Below are 10385 nucleotides of genomic sequence, written 5' to 3'. Positions count from 1 at the left end.
CGTGGGCTCTTCGAAAGCCATAGCGAGGCTACTATATATTTGCGCCTGCCCACATACACGCGCACGCACACACACAGAAACGCACGCACGCACGCACACATAGAGAAGAGGGACGCTCCTCCTCCTCCTCCTCGGTGCACCCGCTCCGATTTCAATTACGCCCACGTCGCTGGGAGACGGATTTATGGGACCCATTGTCTCTTCGACACAGGCCTCGATCGTCGCTGCCTGCAAGCCTCACTCCGCGTGTACGTGTGCCGTCCCTCGGCTGCTTAGTCTTTTTGGGCCTATCACCAAATTTCTTGTTTTTGCTTGTCTGTGCCTTTCAGGCAGCCCGCAACTCCGCACTCACCATTTTACCCTGCCCGACTGTTCTCTGTTAGCGGCCTCTTCCGACGTGGACGAAGCTTTCAATCTTCGTTTTCTCCGAAGATTAGCTACGTCCTCTCTCTTCGATCCATTATATTGCTGGCCATTCTCTCCCTCTTATTTCTCTCCCCCTCTCTGTGTCAGCGTGTGTCACATGCGTTTGGGTTTGTGTGCGTGTGTGTGAGCGTTCATGCGTGCGTTAGTAAGCTACCGGTATATCGCCTTGCACTTAGTGGGATTCGCTTCTTGTTCTATTGAACCTGCTTCAATTCGTAGTATCCTGTTTGCTTTCTTTCAGAACGAACAGCGGCACCACTGACTCCTCCATGAGAGACTGACAGTGATGGTGCGTGGTCCCGAGGGATGGTACACAGTGCCACCGACACCATTTAGTCTGCGCCGGCTCACCACTATAGAGCTAAGATGCCACAACCTATCTATGGGTGAGTTTAAGCAGAGCGCTGGATCACTCTTACTGAACTGCAGTTGGATCTATATAACTCGGCAGCAATATTTTCGAGGTGTCATACCCGTGATAATCGTTCATCCTTACAGGCGGGCGCACAACCATGAAGCAACGCTATGGCGTTCGTATAAGCAGCAAAGGATCGCGAAAGAACCGCAGAAGTGCTAGTTATATGACTTGTCGGTGGACACTTATGGAATAATTGTGGAGCCATAAGGCGAGAAAACGTACAGAAAAAATAAATAAAAGACAAAAACATCAAGGTGCGAAAACGGTGGTTGTTACACTTCCTTCGAGATCTTATCAGTGATATGACAATTTAATATTGTGACACAATGTTTTTTATCGTTCAGGTATCTCTCTCTGCTTCTGTCAATGCGGCCACACCAGTATAAAAGTTACGAATAAGAAGGCGCGACGGAATGGTTACAATAATAATTATGATGCTTTACACGCTTTTCGTTTCTGACTGCGGCACGATCACACGCCAAACGATGAAGCGGGAGACTTTTGAAGCTAACAACGCTTCAAAAACCAAATTTTACCGAGCAAATTCACCGCAATCATCCATTATGTATTTATGAACCACTGTCCGTTAAATGCCAACTGGAAGGAAGTCTTTGATCGCACAAAAAGTCTCGTTACAGGTAATGTATATACGAAGCAGCCTATATACGTGCTCAATTTTACGTTTGAAATACAAGCGGATCCACCGCAATGAAGTCGCAAAGATCGATGTTTTTGATATCAGAATTCAAAAGCACCGCGATTACCATGGACTGGTCGGAAATGGCGCAGGGCGAGGGGCGAGGGGGTTGGAATGGGTGTAAGAGAGAAAGGATGCAACGAACGGCAGGGAGGTTAACCCGAGGTAGTTCCGGTAGGCTATACCCCGCACGGGGGGAAGGAGTAGGGAGATAAAAAGAGAAAGAGAAAGCGATCACAAACAAACCGCGTATACACCATCGAGCGCTAGGGGGCGGCCTTCTTAAACCCTATCGTGAAGCACCGTAGACCACAGGAATCCTAGTAACGCGAATAGGGCCTTCTGCGCGGATCATCTTTGGGGAGAAACTGGCCTAGAGCTTTCAGTTCTGATATATGGACGATTGTCCATATATCATATATTGATGTGGACGATTGTCCAATTGGTCCATCACTCTGCATATCACTTCCCTCTCGGCACCATAGCGCGGGCAGACACGGATAAGGTGTGCGAGGGTCTCTTCAGATCTGCATATGGGGACCAAGAACGTTGGAAAGCATAGCACTCGCCTGGGCATCCAGGCGTCCAGCCATGACAAAGAGGCCCGTTCACGTATGCGGTTCTGGGGACTGTGAATTATCCGCCTACCACCGGAAGTTGACGTCGTCTTCTAAGGTATGCTGTTAACAGACTGTTAATTAAAAAGAAAAGTTAGACGATGACGACTACAAGCACAGCCGCTCTGTCAAGGCTACTTCGATGGTGTAACTATATTAATGAAAAACCAACTTCGCAAAAGTATAAGATGCTGTTGCCGTTAGCCTCTAAGGTCGCGCAATATCCACCCTGGTGATAGATATATAAAAAAGGTAAAAGCGTCGTTCCGTTGGTTAAGGGACGTGTTGATCAGGAAGCGTGTCGAAACTGTCGCATTCGATCAAAGGCGCTATAGCTGTGAAGACGGAGAGGGCTGCGGTTGGGATAGCATGCATTTGTCAAATTGAGTAATACGCGCCAATGGATGTGATAAAGGTTTAGCAAAAGTGGCCAAACAAGTTGTTCACTATGCAAGTGGTCATAAAAATTTACATAGCCGCACTTATGAGATAAGTTATAGGTGTATTAGATCTGTTCGCACTGCCAGAGGTAGTCTTATATTTCACGGCAAGCGCTGTTATTTTACTGCACGTCTCATTAATTCTAATTCAAGCAGCCGGTCGCCTACGAATCTCCACAATAGGGGCAGACTCAAACAGAAGACACAAATCAAGCAGGCTTATGTAATCGCCATAAACGAACATTACAAGAATATACATCGAGAGCTTAATACACACAGGTAACTTGTGAAATCGACGCTCAGCAGCTATACGAACTCAGCAGTACCTACGAGTGCTGCTGAATAATTTTCATTTGTATGCTGTAAGAAAAATAATGGAAATGGACTACAATCATTTTAGCCAATTTGAAGATGAAAACTTAGCAGGCTGCACCGCGCTGCTATTCTGTACAGAAGGAAAGTGAACCATGATGGTGCTGTGTTTTGTGCACATTGCATATTTTGTTCGTGAACTGAGCATTTTATTTGATTTTTCAACCTATATATCCAACCGGAGTATCATGCTAAGTAAGCATGCTGCTAGGCCAGCCTTTAGGGATTCACTAAATCTCTCTCTCTCTCTCTCTCTCTCTGTGAACCACAATGTTCAACGTGGTGCCTGTGAAATGTTGATGCATATTAATGACAAATGCTCACTAAGGCTAGCATTTACACTAAAGTAAATATATTCAAAGGGCACCTGATCACTGATCCGGGTCGGCATGGTCACTAACGAAGTGCGTATCCGTCGTGCCAGTACTGAATTCTCGAGAACCAGAGCTTCGACAACTTCGTGATAAGGAATACAAAGGAACGAAAAAAAGATACAAAAACGCAAACCACGGAGATGGGGCCCGCACACAGTTTCAAAGGATACTGGAAAGTGGGTCACTGTAAATTTCGCGGAGAAATATTGAAATTCATGCAAGAGTCGACTCTGGCGATAGAGGCCTTATTTATAGTCGGGCGCCCACGCCATAAGCCCGCGAGCCAGTGCTTGTGGCAGTATACATCGTAGCACGGGGTAGCTCAGGCGTGTCCACGGCGTATGGCATTTGCCTAAGCGTGGAGCTCGACCGTAGATTATACGCGGAAGTGTTCAGTATGCATGGAAATCGCATGCTTGGTTGCAGGACGCGCGTCACGAAATTTCGAACACGCTCTGCGGCTGCTTATTCTTGCCATCGTTATCGCTTATAGTCAGTGTCCCCCCCCCCCTTTTTTTTTTTCCTCGGGGCGCGTTATATGAAAGCAAATGGGCCAGCCTGGGAACGGGTAGAACCAGTTTGTAGCAATGTTCTGCCTCGCTGGTCTCTTTAGGTTTTCTGGTTATTGGGCTTTTTTTTTCTTTTTCAGAGAATCTGGCCAAGGCGTTAAGGTCAAGCGATTACCCAGCTACGAATCTGTTTCACAGCAGGTATTCTTTAAATATAAATTTTCTATTATTTTCTGTCTACTTGCGTTCCTGTTGTTTGTCTTCTAGAATAACAATTTGAAATGGTCGCATAAATCGCGAGACTCGCAGTACTTGCAGTTAGGTATTGAAGTACTTACTTTTTCATTGTTGCGACACAGTTAAAATGAATGGCTAAGCGGGAAACTAGAAGGAGATGAGTCGAATATTTTAACTATTCAGGAATGACTTATCTTACTTTAAATAATTAACTAGATAATTTTTATAAAAGGGCGCCTTAGTTGAAATCTATAAAATAATCTATTTGTAAATGGACGAGTATAATTGCGATTTTATAAATGTATTTCAGACGATATACAATTCACATATGTGAATCGACTGAGGAATGTCTGTCGTAGAACTATATATATGGAGCGAGGTTTGCCAGTAACCAAAAACTGACACATGTGGGACTGCGGTAGTTCCGAACTATTTATTCTAGGTTTTTAAGGTATTTCGCTACCGAGAATTTTTGCAGATAAGGTCACTTTCTGAAAGCGTTTCTAAGAAAGCGTATTAAAGTTTAGTTGTCGTGCAGATGTTTCTAAAAAGCCAGGGTAACGTGCAACTCTTTCTGCCTGCATGTTACAGTGAACGTTTACGAGTCTTTAACAACAAATTCAGAAAAGTAATTTCGTTTTACATCCCCACAGAGAACCACAAAAAATATAATAAATATCGGCAGGCTCTCTGGCCGCAGCTGCGTTGATTGGCCGCTAGAGTAAACGGTGGCGCATCGATCAGACCCATAGTGCGACGCTCTTCATTGGTAGGCAGAGCAAAACCACCTCAATCTCCATCAACATGGCGATAAGCGTAGTACCCCCGAAACCCGCCAGGATTCAATGTGGCGCTGCTGAAGCGAGAGAGAGAGAGTGAGCGCCAGCGGCGCGCCACCGACGATTACCGATTCAACTGGGAGCAGTAATTGCCTCGATTATGCATTCAAAAAACCCGCGAAGTCCTTCCTATCTCGCGAGCGGAGAGGAGAACTGATAAGAAAGGGGCCAATCGCGGAGCGCCGCGGACCGATGTACTGATAAAAGTGAAGAGAAAAAGCTGGCTCCTCCCCTTGTCTCATTATGTTGACGGATTGCCGTTCCTTTTTTGCTTGTCTTGATGGTTTCTCTCTTATTTTTGCAGGGGAAGAAGAAAAAGAAGAAGAAGGAACGCGGCGAAAACGAAAATCAAAGAAAAACGAAAGGCGAGCGAAAAAAGGGAGAGCGGCAAAGCGCAGCTCACACGGAGACGGTTGGAACCAAGGAGGGCCTGCCTCGCCGCCGCTGCACTTCGGGAGAAACTTGCGGTCGGCGATGTTATCAAAGGAGGAGGAGGAGGAGGAGGAGGAAAGGAGACACGGCGACGGGTGCAGAGAGAAGGCACGCTCTGTGGCGAAGCTACGCCGAGTGGGGTGCCAGAAGCCAGGCGGCGTCTTCTTTGTGCCAGTCGGCTTTTCCTGCGAACTCGAGATGCCTTTCCGCCGCCGTATGCCGGCGGACGAACTTCGGCAGGGAGACGCCAGGTGGCGGGAGAGTGAAGACAAGCCGAGACGTTTTCAGAGGAAAGGCAGAAGGAACTGTGTTTGTCTAGTGCACGTGGGGTACACACGCCCCCCTTAGTTGTCTTGCTTCTTGCTTTGTTCGGTTGCTTTCGTCTTATACTTGTTTTATTTTCTGTTTTTCTATTTCTCCGTTTAGTGTTCCGACAAGCATCCACGCACAAACTGCAGGGGTCGCAGCTAATGGTGTCGGTATGTGCTACCACCGTGCGCAGTTAGCTGGATTTATTTCTTTAAATTTTTGGACGTGCCTAGACTGTAGGTACAGTGCCTTCCCGAAAAGGCTAGGTCGAGGGTAACTCGCCTGAAATCGTTGGTCTGCTGAACACAATAAAGAATACAAGAAAGCAAGAGCACGTGGCACGGGCTGGCCAACGTCTCGCTGCACAGCCAAAAGCATTCTTGACCAAATGAGCCCACTAACTAGCACTAGACGATCCAAGGCTCGCTAGGCAGCTTCAACACTTCCTACGAGGCAGCCTTACTTATGGATCAAAGTTTAGTGTCTTTCATAACCTTAGGTAGAAACTGGAAAAAAATATCCTTTGAAGCTGCCAGCCTTTAGTTTCTTGCTTTTGTTGTTGTTGTTGTTGGTGATTGTGGTGGTGATGTGTGCTACGTGAGGAGAGAGGGGGGAGGGAAGTGTTGGTCCAAGGAAGTAACCTACGTTGAAACCTGGAGGAAACACGGGACACGTGCGGCGTGAGCATTAGATTTGACTGATTTATTTCAATTCGCGCAATGCCATATTGAAGTCCGTTTGTCTCTATCTTGGGAATGAGCAAAATGTTGTCACCACAGTTCCTGCTAAGCTTACCAAGAGAACCTTATATACCATTTGTGTACCATATGTGTACCATATGTGTACCATATGTGTACCACATGTGTACCATATGCACAGATCATTTCCTATGTCAGGCCGGCTCCAACAGTCGTTGCTCCGTTGAAGTATTCGGCAATAATTACGCAAATTAAATATCACAATGTCGAATCAAATACTTCCGCTCGGAACCTTACCGTTCGATTCATCCTCAAATGATTGCGCATGCCCAAAGATGTACGCCCGAAACATAGCTATACCATGTAACTTAGCCAAGACAAGATCATCAAATGTATAAATTTTCTTATATATGAAAACACTCAGAGTTTCTCAGACTTTCTCTGCCGCCAATTGCGGCGCAGATGTCATAGTCTTAGATAGCAAATTATGTAGTATACGGTGGTTTATAGTTCTGTCTGTTTACACGCACACACACGCACACACACGCACACACATACACACACGCACGCGCGCGCGCGAGTGGTCAAAAGTTTTTGTAAGGACCAGACAATCGTCATGTTGAACATTTAATATTTCACAAGTCGGGCGGCCACTAGCAAACACCACTGTCCAAAGAAAAGCTTTGTAAATACAGCCCCTGCCACAGGGTGACCGACCGGATTCTTGCATATGTCATAAATGTCGGCATGAACCCAATATTGAAAATTAAACGATCACCACTCAAGGATCTGAATGTTTAACCTAGCCGCATACTAGAAGAGTCACTTGGTGAAATCCAAATTCTTCATTAAAAAAAAAGGACGTGCAATGAGCACAAACAAACCAACGAAATTCATCATCGACAAAGCGTACATAAAACAAAATAAAATGATTGTCGCGGGACTGCAGACCCCCAAAGATGCCCTATACATGCGAGAGTGTTATTGGAGTCTCGGAAAAGATCGAGCCTAACAAAACCGGTCCTGTATCTTTCGACAGAAGCTCCGCACTGAGTGACGGTGTCGCCTTTTGAAAACGATGGTATCGCCTTCGAGACAGACGCTTTGGAAGACGACACTCAGGGCGACGAAGGAAAACAAGAGGGTAATTTACGTTTCCTGTGCTGAACGACGCGTCAGTTTGCAAGGCGCGGACGCTGAATTCTCGTAAGAGGTAACTCCTAATTATAAAACAAGACGCTACCGTATGTTCGTTTCGTTTCATGCTAAAATAATATATTGAGTGGCCTTGTCAGCGTTATAGACGCCTTTCGTACCTTGTTTTCCTCTCTTGTTGGGATGATGAATATTTTTTGGCAGTCGAGGTTTGCAGCACCTCCCAGTTATTGGCGGCGCATGCACGTTTTACGTGTATAGCCAGTGTTTAACCATTGTCAATAAATAAGACAAGCTTTCAACACCGAGAGCAACAGCCGCAGAAAATGGAAAAAGAGGCAAACGTCACCATTTAACGCAAATGTAGTGAGAACACTCACACATGCATATGTCGTGTGCATGTTTGAGTACGTACACAGATTTTTTTCTTTTTTTTTGCAGTGAAATAAGAGGACCCGTGTTTTAGCCACCTCTGTTGGCAGTCTTGATTACTCCCGTCTAGCACAACAAGCGATTTTAGAAAGCTGCTGGTTCTTGCAACCAGATCTGCACATTAAAGAAAACCCTGCATGATAAGAATAAACAGAAGTGACAACTGGTAGCCAAATGACTGATGTTGCCTTTTAGTCTCACTGACAATTCTCTAAATCCACTTTCGTTATGAACAGTTCTTTTTAAATGAAGATTGCTAGCTAGCATCTATAGTCAAAATGTACTGCAACGTACAGTTCGGTTCACATAGCTCGTACTGACGGAAAATGATGTCCAAAGCAAGCACGTTATTTAGGAACGACGCATTTTCCCCCTGCAATCAGTCATCATTTAATCTCTTTCAGTTAGATAGAAAGCATAAAACATTTACTTAATTTTTGTCGTGCTTCCTAGATTTTCAACGTGCCTCCTAATCAAATCGTCGCTTTCGCACGTAACACCCCAACATTTTTAGATCTTGTACAGCAATAAAGACGCTAAGCTTTGAATTAAGTTATAGCTTCACATTGTTCAATGTGTCGCGTATGCGGGCATGAATATTCGTAACTGTCATCCAACAAATAAGCGTTTACGATTGTCTGGTAGGTGAAATTTGATGACATAACCTTGAAGTTAGGTTCCTCAGCCTTCTCACTACACTACTTTCCACTACTTCCCCCGCACCAGTGCTTAGAAATAAGAAAGCACAACCTACAGAAAGACCGCAAATATATTATTAATAATATCATTATTATTATATACTATAGGTAATAATAGACATATATAAACACCACGAAGAGTATAGTAAGGCAAGTACGTTTTTCTTGATTGCGCAGTGAACGAGAAGGATGTGAATAGCAGACGTGGGCACAGGGGTTCCTGCAACAAGGCCCTCCATGTCAGCTTATCGTCATCACCAGCCACAACGCTTTCACATCAACAGCGTTTCTCAAATGTGGGAGAGCCCTGGCGCCAGTGGCGAAGGCTGCTGCCCGGCCCAGCCGTCCGACACCTCCAGCTGTGCGCGTATGCACTTCAGAGATATGCAAGGTACGGGCTCTCCCTCACAGGTGCATTTTCGAAGAATTTGGGTGACTCCGGGGTCACTCCAGTGAGTGACTGGTTCCCTCTAGTGCATGAGTGACCATCCGCTAAGCAGTCAGGTGCAGCTGTATTCGGCTTCACCCGTGCACTTTCCACAATTTCGTAACGAACGGTATACAATTTGTTCACAGCGGAAGGTATTTTTACGTACAATCTCTTCGTGCGCAGTGGCGATGACTGTGACGTGACGATGTGTAGAAGAGACGATCAGGAGAAGTAACTGGAACCTTATATAGAGGGGCATGTGAAAACCTGATGCACAATAAACCAGGTTCCCGATGCTCTTGTCCTTGTCCTTCTTGCGCATTGTGACGTTTTGTTCCATCAAGCATAGAACATTTCAATGACTGTTATGGCTAAGCGAGAAGAAAGCGATGGCTGCGCTTAATTGAGCATATCTGGGAAGCTATTGACCGGAAAGTTACCTCCAATGCGAGGAAAAGTCATAATTAATTAAGGGAAAACCAGACATCCAACCGTTCGTAGCAATTGCTACAAAGGAAACCCATACGTGTTTCTTGAAAGAAAAAGCCCGCAGTTGAAGAAAAAATCGTCCTGGTCCGGGACTCGAACCCGGGACCACCGACCCGCCGCCAAATTTCCCTTAATTACTACTCTCCACCTTGCGGGTTTCCGCAGAAATATTACGCCAGAAGTCATAATTAGACTGTTTTTTGTACGAACAAACCGACAATGCTATTGTTTGGTTTGCAGCTCAATATGGTAAAGAGAATTCTATAAAAGTTTTAGGAAATTGAATCAGAGCCGGCTGTAATCATACTGCAGGTTGTTCACTCTGGTGATGTGCGCACAGCTCGCTGAGATTCTTGTAACTGCAGTTCATTACAGAACGTAAAGCGTTAACTAATGTTCATATATATATATATATATATATATATATATATATATATATATATATATATATATGCACTAAAATACCTTCATAGTACGTGTGCGCGCATAGTGGCTTATACGCATTTTTATGTGTTAAGGCGCCTCACAAGGGTAAACTCACTCAAGCAAGAATACGCTATACACGGCAATTTGGTAAGCCTTCATCGTTTTCCACGGTTGAATTCGCAAAAGTTCTTCTTCGGTGCCTACTTCCTGGTCTATATAGTGTCTACAGTTACAAATTCTCTCACTTGGCATGGAGTTGCGAAAACTGAGTCGTGAGGCAACCATAGACTCCGAGTCTGCGTCGCTTTATGTCATAAAAGTGTCTAAATGTCTTCCTGCACGTAATTAACGAGAAGAAAGGGGGTTAACCGAGGGGCCCGATTTTTA

At 45.1% G+C, this 10385-nt stretch overlaps 1 long non-coding RNA gene across 1 annotated transcript in view; it reads left to right on the top strand.

The window, feature by feature from the left end:
- Positions 1-253: 253 nt before the first annotated feature.
- The window catches only part of LOC129385007 (uncharacterized), a 35874-nt gene continuing 25742 nt past the window's right edge, over positions 254-10385 (top strand). The window contains exons 1-4 of the long non-coding RNA XR_008612535.2: positions 254-812; positions 3994-4054; positions 5234-5840; positions 8831-9044. This is a non-coding gene — a long non-coding RNA (uncharacterized lncRNA). The remainder of the gene's footprint in view (positions 813-3993; positions 4055-5233; positions 5841-8830; positions 9045-10385) is intronic.

The sequence above is a fragment of the Dermacentor andersoni genome, chromosome 5 (genome assembly GCF_023375885.2).
Source record: "Dermacentor andersoni chromosome 5, qqDerAnde1_hic_scaffold, whole genome shotgun sequence".
NCBI lineage: Eukaryota > Metazoa > Arthropoda > Arachnida > Ixodida > Ixodidae > Dermacentor > Dermacentor andersoni.
This window is presented reverse-complemented; position numbering and strand designations above follow the sequence as displayed.